At 39.6% G+C, this 21,914-nt stretch overlaps 1 protein-coding gene across 1 annotated transcript in view; it reads left to right on the forward strand.

Annotated features, from left to right (window-relative positions):
- Window positions 1–21,914, forward strand: part of agbl4 (AGBL carboxypeptidase 4) — a 396,952-nt gene that overhangs the window by 217,295 nt on the left and 157,743 nt on the right. The gene's annotated exons all lie outside the window — the stretch shown is intronic.

The raw sequence follows: 21,914 nt of genomic DNA on the forward strand, positions 1-21,914 counted from the left end.
ATGTATGTATGTATGTATGTATGTATGTATGTATGTATGTATGTATGATTATGTGTGTGGTGATGATTAAAGATGGAAAGGTGTATTGTGGGTGTGGATTCAGATTAAAAAGACCCAGATTGGTAACTTAGATGTGCCTGCTGGTCATAACTTCAGCCTCTCATGGTAATATTAGAATTATTACACTGTGAGATGACAGACTGTATAGCGCCGTGTGTGTGTGTGTGTGGGGGGGGGGGGGGGGTAATCAGCATGGCTCTCACCTCAGCAGTAGGAGCTAGTGTATCATACATGCAGCCTCCAGTCTTGTCTGTTCTTATCAAATAATTGTAGGAGAAAAACTCATTAGAAATGCTTGAGAGATTATGACTTTTTCTTCTGTCCTCCAACGATTGTCAGGGAAAGCTTCATGGGAGATACCATGAAAGTACAGGTACTTGTAAGGAGTACTTGACCATAAAATCCATAATTTGCTAAGAAAATTTGAACCCATGCTATGAAGTGGCCAATGGCACAGTTTAAAAAAAGGGTAGTGGTCAGAGTTAAATAAGACAACTAGAGAGCGCTCTCCCTAGCCCGCCTACTGCTTGCATCTGTGACATCACGGGGGAGCAAAGATGTCATACAAGGTGTGCAAAAGCTTACAGTTGACAAAGTAACTATTTGAATAACAGCAAGCCCAACTGGATCTGTGTCAAATTATTTGTAATCTCTGTACAATAAATTAATAGAATTGATGATTAATGTTAATTTCATTCAACAGTCATGTAAACAACTAGATGATGTTTAAGAAAAATATAACACTTATAAGTAATGATTTAAACTATATCCGAAGTCAGTCAATAACAGACATTTGATCTAATTTAGACTTTATGAATTTAACTATTTAATGAATTTGCAAATTAACTTTTTAACATGGAAATTGTGTATAAGTTCTACTAGTTGCAGCAGATTGCAATGATCAGTGTCTAGTGCATACCTAGACTTAAAGAATACATTTTCAGAATTCTTGCAAAGAGAGCATGTAATGTGTGTGTGTGTGTGTGTGTGTGTGTGTAGTGTAATATAATTGTATTTAAGTATGGAATAATAAAAACCCCATAATTTCATATATTGTGGTGTATTTTAACATTTTACTAAGAAAAACTGAGTTAGTACACAACACAGAAATGACATATAGAGGGAATTGCGTAACAGTATTGGAATAACATATATTTATTATTATTTACCTGTTACATAGTCTATATTAGGAAATGTTTACTCCATACCCGGTGATACTTTGAAGAATGAAACATGCGTACTGGTATTGGCTAACCATTTTCTCCGTCGGTCAGGTTTGTGTAATAGAAACCTAAAAATAGTCTAATATATAATAATATTTTACACTGTGTAAATATGTGTGCTAAATTGTATCATGATACAGCATAGTGCTCTCTACTCTATAACAATATATAACATGATGTTTGGTAGTAAGGACCCACAGACTGTTGAAAAGACTCAAATGTAGAAAAGGTAAATGTTTATATTTACAAGTGAAGAAGAGAATTGTTGCTGAAAAGGAAACAATATAGAGGTGAGTATTGGCAGGATTTGAGGATCAATGATTTTTAATCTTTCTTAGTTGTGGAAGACTTAGTGTAATTTGTGTGTTTTGCAGGTGGTGAGATAAGAGATCCAGTGGTTCCTAGGAGTGGTAGCTTGTTTGAGGAAAGTAGCGTTGGAGAGAGCGTATGAAGTTGATCCAGGCTTATATTTGATTTGCAGGAAAAGAGATGTTGACTGGTTAGATCACAGGAGGCAGAGAGAACTTGGCAGGTCACAGAAGAGCAAGGCTTGAAAACACAAGGAACAAATTTACAAGGTTAGTTTTCTTAGGTAGAGATATGTTTACAGGCTGTCGATTAATTCACCATAAGGTACCTTAATGTTCCAACATTGGACGAATCACTGCCAAGTCCTTAAGTACATGTGAAGGGTAGTTGACAGGATCAGGTGTGGAATGGTGGCTTGACTGGGTCAATGTCAGCTGTAGGGAAAGTGATTATGATAGGCAAACCTAGAAATCCCACAATATATGCCACAGAAACAAATATCTTACTAGGCAGTTCAATAATTAACAGTGATTACATCAGCTTTATAGGCTAATTTTAAACAGTTAAATTATTAACTGCAACTATGTTCAGATCACATTCACATTGAAGTAAATAAGATTAAATCTGCTTACTTGTGAAATGAGACGTTTTCCTTTTTCTCTTTGGTTGGTACAACCATAGCACACCCAGCTTAGTGGCATTTTTACATTTTTATATACATTAGATAGTAGATATATATATATATATATATATATATATATATATATATATATATATATATATATATATATATCCATCCATTGTCTTCCGCTTATCTGGGGTCGGGCCGCGGGGGTAGCAGCTTATGTAGGGAGGCCCAGACTTCCCTCTCCCCAGCCACTTGGGCCAGCTCCTCCGGGGGAATCCCAAGGTGTTCCCAGGCCAGCCGAGAAACATAATCCCTCCAGTGTGTCCTGGGTCTTCCTCTGGGTCTCCTCCCGGTGGGACGTGCCAGGAACACCTCACCATGGAGGCGTCCAGGAGGCATCCTAACCAGATGCCCGAGCCACCTCAACTGGCTCCTCTCGACGTGGAGAAGCAGCGGCTCTACTCTGAGTCCCTCCCGGATGACAAGCTTCTCACCCTGTCTCTAAGGGAGAGCCCAGACACCCTGCGGAGAAAACTCATTTCGGCCGCCTGAATCCGTGATCTCGTTCTTTCGGTCACAACCCAAAGCTCACGACCATAGATGAGGGTAGGAACGTAGATCGACCGGTAAATTGAGAGCTTCACCTTTTGACTCAGCTCTCTCTTCAGCATGACAGATGCCCGCTTCCTGCTGACGCTGCACCTATCTGCCTATCGAGCTCACGCTCCATTTTTCCCTCATTCGTGAACAAGACCCAGAGATACTTGAACTCCTTGATATGTTTGATATGTTTTTTTTACAATAAAGTGCCAATTTCAAAAAGAAAAATCATAAACATTTATACAAAAATATATTATGGATACAGTATGCTTCACTCTTTTTATGCAATAAATGGTTTTAAATGTTGTCTTAGATTAGGCTAATAATGAATAAAATCACATTTTTACAATTTATTTTGCCATATTGAAGCAACTTGTGTTTTATTTCTAAATGGGAAAAAAAACTGTCATTTGAAATCATGCTGTAAAATGAAAGTTAACAAGTCTTTGGGATTTTATTTGTAGCAAATAAACAAGATATAGATGTGTAGTTTTAGTGTTTGTCAGAATAAAGAAAATTTGGTTTGTTTACTGCCATGGGTTTTTGCAGTAAAATACACAATGAGTTCATGCTAGAAAAATCAGCAAATGAAGGGTTTATGCATCTCTCTGTTGTCGATTATCAATCTTCCTTCTCAATCAGTGCACTGCTGTTTTGTGTATAACATAATGCAAGATTTACATCGCAGCAATGTGCAATGCAGCCAGTGTGGCTAGCTGTTTTCACTTTCTTTTTAAGCTACATCATTTCTCTCAGTAAGACAAAGGGGAACAGAGAGGACAGCCTCGCTTGGTTTGGTTCACAGAGTCAGTATTAGTATTCATAGTCATAGAGAGGTTTTATGACCAAATTTTTCTTTTTATGTTCTCTGGGCCTTGGTCGCAGACAGCTTAGCCCCACCCGCTCATATCTCTTTCCATCTGCTCCCTCTCTTGCTGTTACCATTTCTTTCCTCTTTTTTATGTGTGTATGCAACTACACACACATACACACACACAGGTCAGAGGGAAAATGATGAGAATGGATAAAGGGAGCTTTCTGACTGCATCAAAGTTTAAAGACAGATTGCCATAATTTCCGAGGCAGAGTCTTTGGAAACGGCCGAGTACGGCTAGGACACCAGAATAGCTTTAACCTTCTAATGGGTACAGTTATCTCATAAGGATGGAAAGAAGATCTCGAGCCATTTGCACTGGCATGCTTCTTTCTTGCTGCCTAATTTATTTTCTGTAATGTATTCCTCTACATAAAATCTATCTGTCCTGCATTATTAGGTTCAGATACTTTGAAAGAAGCATTTTTTTTTTATTTGAACTGTATCTCTTTTTCTACTTTTAGTGAGATAGTGTCTACAGATTTGTGAGAGAAGTATTTTTATACTCAAATCAAGATTCACTTAAAGCAGAGTGTTTGGGATTTAATGTGTAAATGACACTGAGTTACTGTATGTATTTTGTGCGATGATTTGCATTAGAAGTTACTTTGAGAAAATCAGAGAAGCAAAGATTTGAGAGAGATGTAACAGCATTGAGATGAATTAACAGGGCAAGTTGGGAGGATTTAATTTTCAGATTCCCTTTATTATGTTCATGTCGTTTCTCCCTGCTTGATACATAAGACAGTTAGAGGGAAATTCACCTACAGTATTCAGGGAACCAACTCTATTATGTAACAATTAGTGGCAAGCCTTCTACTCTCCTGATACTTTCCGCTTCTCCTGTGTTCTTTTTATTTACTGTTCATCATTTGAAATCTCATCATGTTCTGGTTTTTTTTTCTTATCAAAAGAGAATGTAAGTGAAGAAAGGGTTATTAAAGAAAACATAATATTCTTGTGTTGGTTTACAGCTTTACAGTATATTTACAATAACAAATCACAGAATCTACACTACAAGCATTGGGACAGTATATTTAAGTTATTTTAGTTAAATCTAACTGAATTTTACAGGTAATTTGTTGAGACTCCAAGTGATAATATTGTTAGTTTATCTAGTTCCATGCCAGTGGCTTTGAATGTTATCAGCCCATTAAATGGTCGTTAGTACTTGTTATCATCCCCATAGGTTGCCTTCAGACAGTCCCTCCTGTACCTCCTAGTAGGTTTAAAGGTACGTTCTTATCACAGATAATATGCAGCTTCACCCGCATCTAAAACCGGAAGCATTTTTTTTTTTGTTAGCTTTATTTAACCCTTTTCCTAAACCTAACTTTACACTTTAGAGCACTGACCTTAAACTTGTTCTAGAATTGCGCCGCTCAAGGTGGCTGCATGTTGGAGCAGCTCTGTTACTTTCATTCTGAAATTTTGCTTTTGGAAACTTTAATTCCTCTTTTTCTGGATGTAAATCACATTTTTTGGATGATTATTTCCTCTGGTATCAAATGCTGTGCAGCTGGAAGGATTTTTACTGAAACTTTTTTAGTTTAAGACATTTGTTATGATGCGTAACCATGGAAACAAGGCAGTTTTCTACAACCAACAGCAGCTGATTAACATCTCAAAAGCTCAAATAATATCTCAGCTACAGCCCCAAATCTCAAATGAGTTGAAAAGGATGTTCTGTGGACGCATTCTCATCTACCTGCCAGTTGTGCTCGAGTGCCTGACCACTGAGATCCTGGAACTAGCAGGAAACACGGCTCATGACAGCGGAATTCAATTCAAAAAATTCAAAAATACTTTATTAATCCCAAAGGGAAATTATTTTGTTGTTATAACTCGTTATCCTCATTTCATTAAGAGATGTTATAGATGCTGATGGCTGTAGACAGGAAGAATCTCTTGTAAAGATCCATCCCACAGTGGATCCTAAGAAACTGGCTGTAGATGCCATCCGATCCATCCACCCAGACTCGGCTGACCTCTCGGTTCCCCTGGACTGTTGGACTGCCTGAATGCTGGGCAGAACTCCTCCCAGAGCGATGGCCACTCCTCCCAGCAGTCTGCCGAGCTCCTCATAGGTGTGGACAGCCAACTGTAGGTGCTGAGGGACGATCCTGTCCTTCCGCTGTCGTGAGCCGTGTTTCCTGCTAGTTCCAGGATCTCGGTGGTCAGGCACTCGAGCACAGCTGGCAAGTAGATGAGAATGCGTCCACATAACATCCTTTTCAACTCATTTGAGAGTTGGGGCCATAGTTGAGATATTTGAGCTTTTGAGATGTTAATCAGCTGCTGTTGTTGTAGAAAACAGCCTTGTTGCCATGGTTACGCATCATAACAAATGTCCAAAACTTAAAAAGTTTCAGTAAAAATCCTTCCGGCTGCACATCATCTGATACCAGAGGAAACAATAATCTAAAAAATATGATTTACATCCAGAAAACCAGGAATTAAAGTTTCCAAAAGCAAAATCTCAGAATGAAAGTAACAGAGCTGCTCCAATATGCAGCCACCTTGAGCGGCGCAATTAAACAAAGAAGGACAGGATCGTCCCTCAGCACCTACAGTTGGCTGTCCGCAGTGACGAGGAGCTCAGCAGACTGCTGGGAGGAGTGACCATTGCTCTGGGAGGATTTCTGCCCGGCATTCGGACGGTCCTACAGCCCGGGGGAATCGAGAGGCCAGCCGAGTCTGGGTGGACAGATCGGACGGCATCTGCAGCCAGTTTCTTAGGATCTACTGTGGGATGGACCTTTACAAGAGATCCTTCCTGCCTACAGCCATCAGCATCTATAACATCTTTTAATGAAATGAGTATAACGAGTTACAACAACAACATAATTTCCCTTTGGGATTAATAAAGTATTTTTGAACTTAAACCCCTGACCCCTGATCCCTAACCCTTAACGACCCTGTCCCTATTATCAACAATAAGAACATACCCTTAAACCTTCTAGGAGGTACAGGAGGGACAGTATGAACGCAACCTATGGAGATGATAACAATTGATAACGGCTATTTAATGGCTGATAACATTCGAAGTGGGTGCACGTACATAGTATTTGCCCAATTGCCATCGTCACAGAAAACTTCCCACATGGGTCTAGCTATTACAGCAGGCCCAAACCATAATTCTACCACCACTCTAGAAAAATTTTTTTTTTTTTTTTTTTTTTTATCATTAAAACAAACCTGTCTTGAGCTCATCCATCCACAAAACATTCCTCCAGCAGCCTTCTGAATTTTCAACATATTATTTTGTCAACTGCCTATGAAAAGCAGTGTTCTTGTTCTTTTCTATGGTGGACTTCCACAGGTATGTGTCGTGAGGATCAAACTTTAATGGATCCCTGTTCAGTAAATAAATCTGAGTGTACACACACACCTAACTATTTTATTACTGATTCAAATGCTCTATTTAATAATTTCATTATAAGTCAATTTTGCCCGTAACTAATTCACACTTTTCCTCACTCGATGAATAAAAAACAGAGTGAGAGGCTGCGGTAGCTCAGTGGTCTATGCTGCGGTCTTGCAATCCTCAAGTTGCCGGTTCAAATCCAGGTTGTGTCAGGAAGGGCATCCAGCGAAAAACTGCCAAATCTTTCATGCGAGTTTCCACCCTGTGGTGAGCCCCTACAGAAGGGAACAGCCAAAATAAACTTACTGATGAATAAAATAAAATAAAAATAAAAAACAGGTCAAATCTTTTTGTCTCACTTCATTAATTGGGTCTTCTGTTTTTGGCTTTATCTGATAATCTTCTAGCATCTAGGTCATAATTATTGAGAACATAGACATTTCTTAAGGGCTAATGTGCTTTAAATGATCATGTTTCACACAAAAGCTATTTTGAAACTATAAAGATTGGTTGGTTATTTATCAGAGTGATGTGTTTGTTAATATATCTGTAATATATATCGTTTTTTGTCACATGAAGCTTTAAAAGGCATACACTCTCCTCCTCAGACGGATACACATCACACACAAAGACAAAAAGAAAAATAACAGAAAAATCCATCTTATTTCCCAGAGGAGGATGTTTTTGATTCTTTCTGCACTTGCGCTGCTGGATTCATGGACCTGTGTCTGCTCTTCTGGTCCCTGTCTGTCTGAACATTTCCTTTAGTGGACCATCCTGACAGTATCTGAGAAAACCACTTTTTCTTTCTCCTCCTGAGGCGTCCATGTCCACGGAGGTTCAAAGAAAGAGACAACAGACTTTCGACCTACTACAATACTAACAAGCGTCTTTGAAATGACCCCTACTGCCTCCATCTTTCAAACTATTTCCTTATTTCTTCACGGGTGTCGAGTGTCTCCCGGCCATCTGGAATTGAAAGCATCTAATTTGCCCAGCTTGTCTGTTGACAAAGCATTTTTTTCTGTTTCCTCTCACCAGTAGGCAGTGTGCCCTGGAGTTGCAGAGGCAGCAGTTTGAGGTTTTTCTTCTGTTATCCCCAGTGGGGAGGGCAGGGCTATGACACTATTAGTCACCTCTGACACAGCACAGCCTCTGCCTGTAAACCAGATGGAGAGAAAGTGTAAATGAGAGAGCTGCCTCATTGTGAGAGAGTGAACGGGCCCACGGGCTGACTAAGGAGTTGGCTTGTGTATAAAGCCACATCAAGCAACACTATTGATATGAGCATCACCGTGCACACATGTCACATCCACTTAGCTCTCTTTTTTCTGTTTAAATCCCCATAATCAGAGCAAGATTGAAATTGATCACTTGAACTGTGTTAAAGAAACACAGCGGTCTCTGTCAGCTGCAGCGATTTAACTTTGCTTACACTGTTGTGATTGAATTTGAGACCTAATCCTGTGTGCTGTGAGAGTTCATTTACAGTGTCTGGGTGTCTGCTCAGTGGGAGCGGAGTCTCCAATAACTTTTTTTTGGGGGGGGGGGGGGGGGGGGGGGGGTTGGAACTGGAGCAACAGGAGTGGAGTGGACACTGCAGCTGAACCTGCCCGCCTGCCTCTCTCTTTCCTTATCTCCGTGTTTGTACACAGTGTGCCAAGATCCAATCAATAGCCACTCCAACCGTGGAGAGAGAAGAAGGTCAGCAGCCACACGGAAGACGCCAGGGTGGGCAAACAGAGACACAAGAAGCACAGCCAGCATGCTTCAGGCTGGGCATCATACCACTACTGTTGTTTTAAAGGGGAGACCTTTCCACTTAGACGATTTATCGTCAAGTATTGTAATTGCTTTTGCACACATCATACATGGTCATCTAATAAAGCATCACCTATTGTGACAAAGTGGCAGTTTAAATTATAAGAACTAATTAATGCTAGATTTTTCTGAATGCTGACTGTGATATGTGAGTTCTCAACTCTGAGGCTCTTCTATGAATGGCTCTCTGATGGGTTTGTAATAAAATGAGCTCTCCATCCACTGACTACCTCCTTCAAAGGCCAACAGCTGAACAGCCATTAAGCATTTCATTGTGTGGATGAAGTGAGGCTGTGAAGTGTATCCATGCGATAGATTTAAAACTTAGTTAGCTTGTCAAAATTATAATGGTGGGAAAATTACCGAGAAAATAATCCATTACAAGTAAAAGTCCTGGTTTGGTTTGTCTGAAGGAAATTTTGTTGTGCAGGATGAAATAAATTATATTATATTTGAGATATTAAATGTGTGCCAGGATAAAGTCATTATTTGGGTCAAGTCGCATCTGTAAAATGTTACTTTGATTCCAAACTGGTTTTAGGATGACACCAAAAGCTAAAACTATTGAAAGTCATGGTTCACTCTTAATATGATTTATTTTTATTTTTATTTTTTGTGGCATATGTAAAAATCAGAGTTAAAAAATGCAAATATCAGTAGATAAAAATATGTTTTAGCTTTCTGTTCAAAGTTTCATTGACATTTTTCTTATCTTGTTTTCTCCTGCTTCCTGTTAACATTGCATCTCCTTTCATAACTTATTTTTTCTCCTTTCTTTCTCATCATTTTTGCATTGCTCTTATATTATTATTTTTTTGTCTGCCTGACAAAGTTTAGCATTTTTCCACATCTAACACATATCTGGGAATAAAGACACTTTATCTTCTGGTTATATGTTAATCAATGCCTGCAGCACCTCAGCAGCATCAGAACTGTAAGAAAATTATTTGAAGATGGAAAGGTCATGGCTGTATCAATTCATGTTTCTTGGCAACTGTATTCATTTTTTTTCTATTTTCCTTCATTAATGAGTGGTCCTTGTTATATCAGTCATTTTCAACCTTCATAGAAGTATCTGTTACAACAAGAATCTTCAAGAAAAGACTTTATACCCAGTCTGTCCTATGGCCTGCGCCAGTTGGGTAAGGAAGTGATCCAAGAGGAAGCAGAATATAACAGGTTTATGATCTATGTCCTCATGTTATAGTGCTTTATGGCATCTTATCTCCAACTAATGGTTCCCCCAGGATACTAGCTGCTTTGTTACACATCTCCATCCTTGCATCTCTCCCATCTCTCTGGTGATCAAGAACGCAGTAATGAGGAAGAGGTGGTGAGGGCTGTGAGGAAGTGGGGAGTGCATTGGGCACGGCTTTTAATGTGTAGCCTACTGTGAAAGGAAAGGAGTGCAGTTCGACCGTCTGTGTCAGTGATGTGTTTAACTTTACAGTTTGTACAGCTCAGCTTGATTTTGAGTGTGGAAAAGAATATGAGCAATAAATAGATTAAAGTATCACAGGTGAGGGTTCATGAATTTGTTTTCAGATGTTCTTTCAGCGCTGACCTCTCGTTGATCCTTATTATGAAATGGCACTAAAGCACACACATTTTGGGTTACTCAGACAGAGATAATATTTATTTTGGAAATTGGAACTTATTCACACCTTAATAGCTTAGCGGTCTCCCTCTGCTTCCTCCCTCTCTCACCTTCTTTTGTCTCCTCTGCTTTTGCATGAATAGGAATTAGTCTGATGAAAAGATCTCTGAAATGGCTTGTGTCTCAGGGCATACAGTTCATTTAGGAGACGTTCTTTAGTAGGCTGATAGTTGAGAACCTGCTTTATAAAACTCAATAAAAGAGTATTGTTATTCCATCTAATCCTTTATAAAAGATAGTCATATCTCCTCCTCTGCTCTCTTTGTCTGTTTATGTCCTCTTCTTTTTGAGCTTCAGAGTAAAATATATTTTCATCTTCAAAGCTGTGTTACACCCGTTTTTTCTGTCCTCCACTGCCAATAGAAATTTACTCTGCCGGCTTTTGAGATGACTCTGAGGATGGGGCATTGAGCAACAAGCGCTCACTCCATCTCATTTGGGTGTCAGGACTCAGCTCCCGAGGGGGACACAATGAGGAGCAAAATAGATAGCATTTAAGACTTTTAATAAATCAGAATACACCTTTCTGACAGTGTAATTGCTTTCCATTGCATGGCCCAAATTCAGCAAGGGGGGGGGGGGGGGTAGACTGGAGAAAACAAGAGAATGAAAAGGAGCATGAGCGCAGAGTAACACAGAGCGAGCTATACAGTAAATCATTTGTTTGAAGGAAAATAATGAAAATTAATGAAAAAAAGAGTTACTTGCCCTCCAAAGGCAGCCAAGCTTGAAATTCACTTTGAGGGAAACTAAATTTGTTGTAAATGGTGCAAAAAACATATTACTGCACAACACATAGAGGGGAGTGCACGGTGTGTCCGTCTGCTGTGTTCGCCTGTCTGCGTGTGTTTGTGGCAGATGAGGAACGCTATGCTCTGAATAGCTCAGCTGAGAGGGGGGAAACACAGGAGCCTGTTAATAACTCCAGTAACAACATTCTCTTTCTACATGACTGCTCTTCAGCGCTCACGTTCATCACGCCTGAATACAACTCCAGGATGTAGGAGAACTTTTTAAAACTTACTTGCAAGGCATGAAGTTATGTTCAGTTCTAATATATTCCTACAGTTGTATGACTGTGTGTAAGCATGTACATGTGCAAATACATGTTTTGTTTACACTTCACATGTCATTTTACAGTTTTGTTGTATTGCCTACTTTAAGAGTTAGATGCATACAGTGTTAGTTACCGATTTTCTGCTGAACTGACGAGGAGATTACAAAAATAAGCAAATGCAGCAACAATAGTGTTTCAACAAACCTTAAGCCCCCAGTATACTGCTGCGTACGTCCATACGCAGAGGTACGCACGTACGTATGCGGAGGTACGAGCGTACCCCCCAGGGCATATCCGTGCAAAGCTCAAATTTTTACGACCGCATACGCTTACGCGGTGTCGCACAACAAACTGCCCAGCGACAGACTGTTTTGTATGTGACACCAATGTATTAAATTCCCCTTCTTCATCTCATCTGGCCTTTTCTTTTGTTTTTTTGCCAAGAGGCAGTGATCTCTTCCTCCTCCGTTGATGCCTTGACTGAAATGGTGAGAAATGAAGCAATTTGTCACAAGCAAATTAAACTCAGGTCCAGCGTGGCTGCGGCAGGGTCTGGAGATTTCCAGGTGAGCTGGTCTGATGTGTGGGCTGTAGAGCCAGCGCTCCCTGTTTTGAAAATTTTTTTAGATCTTTTTATTAACAACATATAAACACAGAACACCACTGCGGCTGAGGCTGCCAGCGCTCATTTTTTTTTTCTTTTTTCTGACCTGTCAATCAATCCAGTAGACGTCAGCAAATGACCAATCGGCGACCTCAATTTGTCCCGAAGGTAAACGCCCCTTGTCTGTGAAGCTGCTCTGCAGCTGCTCATGGTGTACGCTGGAGTACGAAGTCTGAACCCTCTGCGTACAGTACATTCGTACCTATGCGTGAACGGACGTACACGGCAGTATACTGGAAGCTTTATATTGGGTTCCTTTTGCACTCTTGTATCTACTGGAGCACCTCTTAGCTGTTAACAAGTATATTCTACAGTATTCCATAGCTTTTTGCATTCATTACACCAAAGTGTACTGATAGTGATCAAACAAGCAAATAGTATGTGTTTGTCTTGTTAGATTAGGAAAAAGGTAATCAACAGCTTTTAGCATTGAATAACACATGCAATAGTGAAACATGATGGTAAATGGTAAATAGACTGCACTTATGTAGCACTTTTCTATCTTATCAAGATACTTAAAGCACTTTATAGTACAATCTGTGTCCTCATTTATCAATTCATACAACACTATTAGATTTATACAAAGAATAATCGGTGCTTTATCACATTCATATACCGACGGAACACACATCGAAGGCAATGAGGGGTTCAGTGTCTTGCCCAGGGACACTTCATCATGTGACTTCTGGTGGAATCAAACCCCCAACTCTCCAATTGGAGGACAACTGCTCTAACCACTCAGCCCTGTATGATCTAGTAAACTGCCTAGTACTAGTATTTATACAACAACAAAAAAGCCTTCAGAAGGCAAGGAGTGACTGGAGATACAAGCCTACCACTAGTGGAGTGCGGGTCCAGATAGTCTACTTTTCACAGTCAGGCTTTGTAATTTGGCCATAAACAAGAATCTGAGCTCCATTTGGCATTTTCTTTGTGCTGCTAGTTACAAAGTAACAAGGGTGAGTTCATCTGCTTAAGCCATTCAAATCAAGTGTAAGCAGGATAAGAGGTGCCAGTTACGATTTTGAAGCTCTGAACTGATAATTAAACAGCAGCAGGCGGTAGGCATTTTGAGGCTAGGTTTAATTTAATCTTTTCACAGTTTTTTTTTTTTTTTTAAAGCTCAGCAGAGTAATTCGAATCCTATTTGGAATCCATCAAAGAAAATGCATTTCCTCTTAGTTTTTTGTACCCCATCACAGAACGAAGAGGGACCTTGAAAATACCCTCTATCCATCCGTTCTTCCATATTGTGAGCAGGATAACTTGAAAAATAAGTGAGGTACCGACTTCCATTTTGGTGTATGGCTGCATCTAGGTTTAAGAAAAGTCACTCAACAATTGAGTTTGCTCTATCAAAATCCAAGATAGACACAACCAAGAATATGTAAACTGTCCACCCCAATCATTTGAAGAAACTATGCTTTCTAGTTTTATATTACTTAAACATATAGTTTCCTCAAATGATTGGAGTGGCCCATAGGATGGCCAAACATTAATTTATGGTGGTCATTGAATTGTGCCTGGTGATGGATAAACTATCCTTACGCTTGATATGATCTGTCACTCTGTCAATCCGTTGCTTGCCTTTGACAAGCAAAATTAAAATAAATTAAAAAATATACATCTACACAGTGTAACTCCTACCCTGTTGAATATCTCGCACCGAAAACTTGCGTTCCCTGTTCAATTCTAGTCCAGAAACACACTCATCTTGAAAACTACAAACATTCACTATTCAATTCCTTCAGGTGGGGGACATCGGTGCACTGTTTGTTTGTTTTTTGTGATGTTGAGGCAGTATGTGGCAATCTACACAACAATCAACAGTCCCTTCAGTACCCTTACTCTTCAGTCTTAATGGGTTTTGAGCGCCATGTTGGGGAAACTAAACAGACCTGTCTCCTCATACACTCACTTTTTCAGTTACTTCAATTATTACTGTTCTAGTCTATGAAGGTACATTTTGAGAAATGTGATAAATAACATTTACACATATTATAACTTTGAGGTCACTTTTAAGTCTGCATGTAATATAGTTTAGCTACAACACAATATGTGCATTTGTGGGAGTGAATTAATTTGTATGTTTACTATACACTCCTTGGAGTTACTGCAGGGTTAGATTACTTCGGAGTCATAGATACAGAGGAGTGATTCGATCCAATATGTTTAGTGATAAGCTTGAGCTGAAAGCCAAGCATGACTGACAGGTCAGGGTTAAACTGTAGGGCTGCAGACTTGTTGCAGATTTAGATCTGCCTGAAGCTATAGACCACACCGCTTTTTAGCTGTGTGTTATGAGTACTCCGTGAAGCAGATCAGGCGCCACATATTATCAAGTTGTTGACCTGAGCCTCGACTTTGAGCTCTCAGGTTCTGTTTCCTCAGTGTTCCCACTTTACAGATCCCAAAGTGGATGAAAGGGTATGAATGTTTTATTTTCTAACATGCAACGAGTGTGTCTCAATGTCTAAGGTAGCATTCACCGATGTGTCCCATTGAAGCCACAAATGTCAGCATTTATATTCACATATATATATAAAGTTATGTCTTTGCTGCAGATGGAGTTAGACGTTTAAATACATTGAGAGGAAGAAACAGCAGACCGTTCCAGTCTTTAGAATGTTTGGATGATTAATCAGATCTTCTGTGTAAGTTGCACCTCTCTTCAAATCTTTGGCAACTCTTTCCATTCTATTGGCCTTTCATTCATGAGCAAGAGGTATGACTCCTCACCCTCCCTTGGGCTCAGCCCCTCTGATTTAGACCAGCAGCTCGGCACACCTGGGGGGCCTGGAGACCTCTGATAACAAACATCTTTAACCAGGTCACTGGCCTCCCTACGCCTACAGAAGCATTAACCCACCACAAACAAACACCTTTCTTTTATACTAGACAGCATTTTGCTGCTTTTCTTCTCCATCAGACCCCCTACTTGCACAGAATGCATTTTTTTCTCTTTTAGTCTTTTTTTTTTACCTGAAGTAGAAAAAAAAATGAAGGAAGTGACGGGTCCCATTTTTCTTCAGTTTTGCTATTCTCTCTCGCCTCTTATGTTCTTGCTTTCCCACTTTTGCATGAGTGTGAGTGTATTTTTGTCTTTTCTTCCTTGTGGTTTAGGGCAAGTGCAAGAAAGATGGATGCCAGAACCCCTTTCTTTCTTTCTCCTGTGATACCATGTCTGTTTTTTCTACCTGTACTCGTCTGCACCTGCATATTATGATATAGTGTCTGTGTTAAGGGCAGTCGATTGCCTTTAACAGGACTGGGGCTCACTGGCCAAATTGAAAAGAATTGAGACCTCTTTTCATCAGAGTCATAGCAGAGCAGGGTGCAGAGCCCAGAGGGAACTTGGGGACATGGAAGAGTTGTGTGGGTTCTCTTTCTGTAGCACGGTCCCTCAATTTTTTTTCCTTCTTATACTCCACCTCTTTCATTCACTTTCTATTTTTCTGTCTCATTGTTAGATGCCATCAGATGGCTGTGAAAACATTTCAGGGGAAATTAATATTCTGTTTCCCATTAATCCTTCTCACCATTTCCATGCAGGAGTTTCTGTTGATGGCAAGACAGAAAGAAAATCAACACTAGTCTCAAAGAAAAATGTCTTAATTTTCCATTTCTATGCTTCATACTTTTGAAACATGTCATATATGTGTGACTTCTCTTTTCAAGTTTTCCTCCTCAATTCTTTTGTGGAAGACAGAACTTGAAAGGAGCCATCTCTCTAATGAACAATTCTTGTGTAAGTCTGCTTTAATGAGAAAGCAACATTCACATATACTGTACTTTCAGCTTGTTATATGTGGCAGCCAGATATGCAAAACTGGGCCATGCCACTAAAAGTACAACTGAAAAATTATTTTTATTTCAGTATTTTACTGCAAATACAAGTAGTACTGACAAAATGCAAACTATTACAAAAATAAATGACACCAATACCATTAAGACATTTTTAAAACACCCATATGCTTCAACTATTTGATTCAAGGTTCCCCAATAATGTTTCTAATTCAATTCTTCCATCCATCTATTATCTTTTACCCGCTTCTTCCTTTTTGGGTCACGGGGGTCGCCAGTGCCCATGTCCGGCAATCACTGTGCGAGGGGTGGGGTACACCCTGGACGAGTCGCAAGTCCATCACAGGGACACATAGAGACAAACGAGACAAACAACCTCTCACTCACACCTAGGGCCAATTTAAAGTTACCAATCAGCCTAACATGCATGTTTTTGGTTTGTGGGAGGAAACCAGAATACCCGGAGAAAACCCACACATGCATGGAGAGAACAAGCAAACTCCACCTAGAAAGGCCCCCGGACCAGGATTTGAACCAGGGACCCACTCGCTGAGAGGCAGCAGCTCTACCAGTTGTTCCACCATGCTGTCATTATTATTATTATTATTAATATTATTATTATTGTTGTTGTTGTTGTTGTTGTTGTTGTTGTTGTTGTTGTTGTTATTATTATTATATTTTTTTACTAAATGTAAAAAATAATGACATCACCATAACTAAGACCGCAAAGCCAAAAAAAAATCCAAGTCAGAAAAAAAACCAGATCTGAACTGACATTTATTTTTTGGTGACATTTGTGCAGATAGATTGATAAACACTACAACTGGATGCATTTTGAGATGGATCTGAGACGAGACAAAATGGTACATTTTCAGACATGTCCTGGTTTTTTGTATCGCTTTATAATGTAGCTGTTTGTTTCGGGGTTTTTTTTATATCGTTTCCTTCTATTATTCAGTTATGATTGTCTATTGGGGGCAGCACGGTGGCACAACTGGTAGAGTTGCTGCCTCTCAGCAAGCAGGTCACCTGTTCAAATCCCGGTCAGGGGGCCTTTCTGGGTGGAGTTTGCATGTTCTCTCTGTGCATGTGTTGGTTTTCTCTGGGTACTCCAGTTTCCTCCCACAGACCAAAAACATGCATGTTAGGCTGATTGGTAACTCTAAATTGTCCCTAGGTGTGAGTGAGAGATTAAATTTCTGTTTGTCTCGTTTGTCTCTATGTGTCCCTGTGATGGACTTGCGACCCATCCAGGGTGTACCCCGCCCCTCGCACAGTGATTGCTGGGCATGGGCACCTGCGACCCCCGTAACCCAAAATGGAAGAAGCGGGTAAAAGACAATGGATGGATGGATAGATTGTCTATTGTTGTCATCTGTGTTCTTTATTTAAAGCAGGTCTCTCTTTTAAATTAGTCCTCAAGGCTCGATGAGACTAATCTGTATATATAAAGGTTGAATGAATTTTGAAGCGTCTAAGAACTGTCTATCAGAAATTTAATTAACGTGTCACTTTAAGAGCATTTGTAAAACATGCAGTTGGTTGTTGCCATTATATTTTTCCGTGTCATCTTGTTACAGCCTGCTGGCTCGATTTCATCTAATCAAACCTGTTTCATCTAATGTGATCTAATTAAATCAGTGTCTAAGTTTGCACCTCTCTATATCAAAAGTTGTAAGAATTTTTTATTGTTGTTCAATATATCAATTTATTTGTATGATCATTGATTTTTTTTTTTTTTTTAACATTCAACATAGAAAAGAGATTTCTGTTTAGGGTAGTTGATTGGCAATATTCAGGCGTGTCATTTACACAGAGCTGCTTCTGTGTCCTTGACAAGCTCTGTGCTGAGGGTTGAACCCAGATGCAGACAGACACAAGGGAACTCAAGAGGTAAAAATAAAGAGAACTTTTTATTAACAAAAACTCAAAACAAAAGCTGACGAGGCAGCAGAACTTACAAAAACCAATACGGGAGACACAGAGGAAACAGAGCATGCTGGCTTGGAAGCACAATCTACAGACAAGGTAGAAACACAGAGACGTTGAACTTAAAGGGACACTAACGAGACGCAATGACGAACACCTGGGGAAAGACTATGAGGAACAGGTGAGAGTGGCAGGAGCTGGAGCTGACTACATGAGGAGAGAAGCACTGGGGAAACTGGAAACACAGAAAAACAGACTCAGAAACTAAATAAAATAATTACAAGTTGACACAAACATTACAAAACTCACAGATTTGACAGTGCTAAGTTAAAGACTTTACAGGGACGATGGCTTTAAATAGAAGTTGATGTCCATTGAAGAGATAGAAAACCTTTCCTCTTTTTCCCTCTACTATTTTTCTTTCTCCGTTTTTTGGTCATTGAATAGACCGATAGGTGTATTTGAGTTTCCTGTCATCTTTTGTTTTTGTACAGTTCGATTTAAATTCCTCTGACAATATTACCAGGGCATGCAAGAAGACAGAATAATATATTTATTCATGCTCACTCACATGGATAACACTCACTGGCCCCATCTAAAGAGAAACTAGCCATATGTTGTTTTGGATTTGCTTTAAGTTCAATGATTTGAATTACAGAATAATTAAGGCAAGAGAGGGGTTGGATTAGAAGGGACAATATGGACGTCACTTCAAAAGCCTGTCACCTTTTCCCTGCTTGGTGTTTGTTAGAAACTCTCCACAGTATGCCAGCTGTCAAACTGCCTCTCTATGAATTCAGAGAAGATGCTCAAGAGGTACATAACGCCTTGCCAAAGGCTTCTCCGATGTCTACAGTATCTTATTTCATTTCTGGATCAATAGTTGTCTTTATTTTTGATTCCATCTTGTACTATTTCTCCTGTCTCTGTACATCCCTCTATTTGTCTTTGACAGGGCAGCTTTGAATGTCTGCTTTAACTAGCTGCTCACAGCCCTCCTCAAAACACATTTACATACACATCAATCATGCTGTCAAAGGTAAAGGCATGACGCCGTGTAAAAACCAGAATTGGATTATGGCCTTGTCTCATCCCTGACACTGACTGCTTGGCTGGCTGGCTGACAAGACTGTTGATTCGCAATTTAAACAGCCTGAATTGTTACTGGCTGATGTTTTATTTTTTCCTTTTATGGGTTCTTGTTTACTGCATGCATATTTTAGTATGCAGAACAAGACCTGCAATACTGAGAAATATTCTCAAAATTCTCCTATTAAACCACCTATATGCATCAGATTTTATCGTTTCAAAATAACTTTTGTTACAAACTTTATAAACTTTATTGTTATTTTAATACAGACACTTTTAATCAATTAATAGAAGTTGTTTTTACATAATAATTTCCAACTATCCACAAACATATTTTGTATGTGTTTGGGGTAAAAATTTGATATTTAAGAAATATTATCAGCCAACTGACAGAAGTGTACGATTAAATTGACCATACCTGCCTGAAGTACTGGTTATCAGTCAACATGGAACATGGAGCAATCAGCTACCGAGATTTAAATAAAGCAGATGAGCCGTAAACGTATGTCTTAGCGTTGCTTGAGTTATGTCACATCAACTGTGATTTGGCAACTGTATCAACATATTTGAAAGCTTGTGCCAGTGTCTGATCCAGTGAAATCAACATGCACCATTCAGTGGTACTTTCAGAAAATCTTACGTTATGGCCATTAAGAGGATTGTGTGTACTATGTACCCCAGTTTCATATCAAAGTCTCAGTTTGATCCAACCCCTTTTTCCCTTATCAGTATTCCTAAAAGTTCTTACAGCCTTATGTATCAGTGCTTCCACTGCTTTCTCTGAGATGATTGTCACAATTAATTAATTATTGCTGCAGAATCATACATTGTGATACGCTTTGTTTTAGGAATTTGAAAATCACAAAGACATATTGGTCATCTACTTAATTCAACAGACACCTTTGTATTAGTCAGTAATGAAAGAAGCAATTAACCAGCAGCATGTGGTCCAATAAAACATTTTTATTTAAAAAAGTAAATTAAAAATTGAAGGTCTTCAGAAGTTAAGTTCAAACACTAGAGCCTGAGGTTAAGGGCGAGGAATGTGAGAAGAAGAAGGAATGAGCTCGTTCAAGCAGCCCTCTGTGGCTAAGGCTGGGAGACAGCAGCATGTATCACCAGGCTCATCATCATGGCTCATTTGAGTGTTTGATCCCAGCAAAGGCACTCAATCCTAGATGAAAAGTTCATACCACCCAAGGGTGGCATCATCGTAGCTTATGTGGGCAAACACAGTATGGTAAAAAGAGGAAGCTTAACCCCCAAGACATAACCATCTGTCAGCCTTATTCCTCCCTTCAAATGCTGTTAATTAGCAAAATACTACTCTGTAGTGTAAATGCTATTTTTGAAATAAATATGAGCAGGGTAAAAAAAAAAACTTCATAAGAGCTCAAGCTTGTTAATTAGAGAATATTTATGGCAATTAAAGGTTCTTCTTTATGGCTTGGATGAGATTAACTAAAGGAATACTTAATGCCTGACTCTGAGATACAACTTGTTCTGCTTTGAATACAAACCACACAGTCTGTCCAAACCATATTTTTTTTTTTATCATATCTGTTTTATGACTTCATTTCTGCTTTCACTCAGTTTAACAGTAAAGAATGAACATGACTTGATCTACAAGTAAACACAGACTAACCATAATAGTGTAAAACTTTGGCTTAGTGCACACATTGTACAGCCACCAGGGAGCACAAGCCAGTGTTTTTCTTGCACTGGTCCCAAGCCTGGGTAAATGGTGAGGGTTGTGTCAGGAAAGGCATCCAATGTAAAACACTTTTGCCAAAAATAATATGCGAGTTCATCTAAGCGACACCATACTGGATCAGTCAAGGCCTGGGTTGACAACTACTGCCACTGGTGCTGTTAACAAACAGCATATTTTTATCTATACCTACTTTTATTAATTAAATTAAGGTAAATAAAGGTTCTGGACCAATTGTGTCCACCTCTGATATGAGTACCATAAATGGGTCAAAACCGGATCCAGGCCGGATGATAATCGGCTCTGGGCCGGATGATTTGTTCTATCAATCAATCAACCTTTATTTAGACAGGTAAATCCCATTGAGCCTTGAGGACTCATTTACAAGAGAGACCTGATTTCAACAAAGAAAGATGACAACAAAGGACAACAGCAACAACAATAAACAATTATAAAAAGTCATAATACAGTTTTTTTTTTTTTTCTATGAATGGATCCCAAATGGATCCGGGCTGGATGATGCGTTCTATGAACTGATCCAACATGGATCCGGGCCAGATGGTGTGTTCTATGAACAGATCCAAAACAGATCTGGGCCAGATGATGCATTCTATGAATGGATCCAAAATGGATCTGGGCCAGATGATGTGTTCTATGAATGGATCCAAAACGGATCCGAGCCGGATGGTGTGTTTTATAAACAGATCCAAAATGGATCTGGGCTTGATGATGCGTTCTATGAATGGATCCGGGCCAGATGATGTGTTCTATTAACGGGTCCAAAACGGATCTGGGCCAGATGATGTGTTCTTGAACGGATCCAAAATGGATCCAGGCCGAATGTGGCACTTAATGAGTGGATCCGGATAGGGTCCAGGCCAGATTCGATCCGGATCTGTGATCCTTATCTGTTCAGGTGTGCAAGTGGACTCCGATCCGGGTTTGTTTTGAGGATCCTTTCCGGAACCTACGCTAAATCCGGAACGGATCTGGTCCGGAGTCCATTTGCTATCTGGGAGTGCCGGCGGAAATTGTGCTACAGTTAGTTGAAGACTACGAGGAGGTAAATGTGTCAGGAGAAGGTGAAAGAAGAGGAAAGTCAAGAATGTAGGACTGAGGGT

Source organism: Nematolebias whitei, chromosome 3, assembly GCF_014905685.2.
Source record: "Nematolebias whitei isolate Nwh7 chromosome 3, NemWhi1, whole genome shotgun sequence".
In the NCBI taxonomy this organism is placed as follows: domain Eukaryota; kingdom Metazoa; phylum Chordata; class Actinopteri; order Cyprinodontiformes; family Rivulidae; genus Nematolebias; species Nematolebias whitei.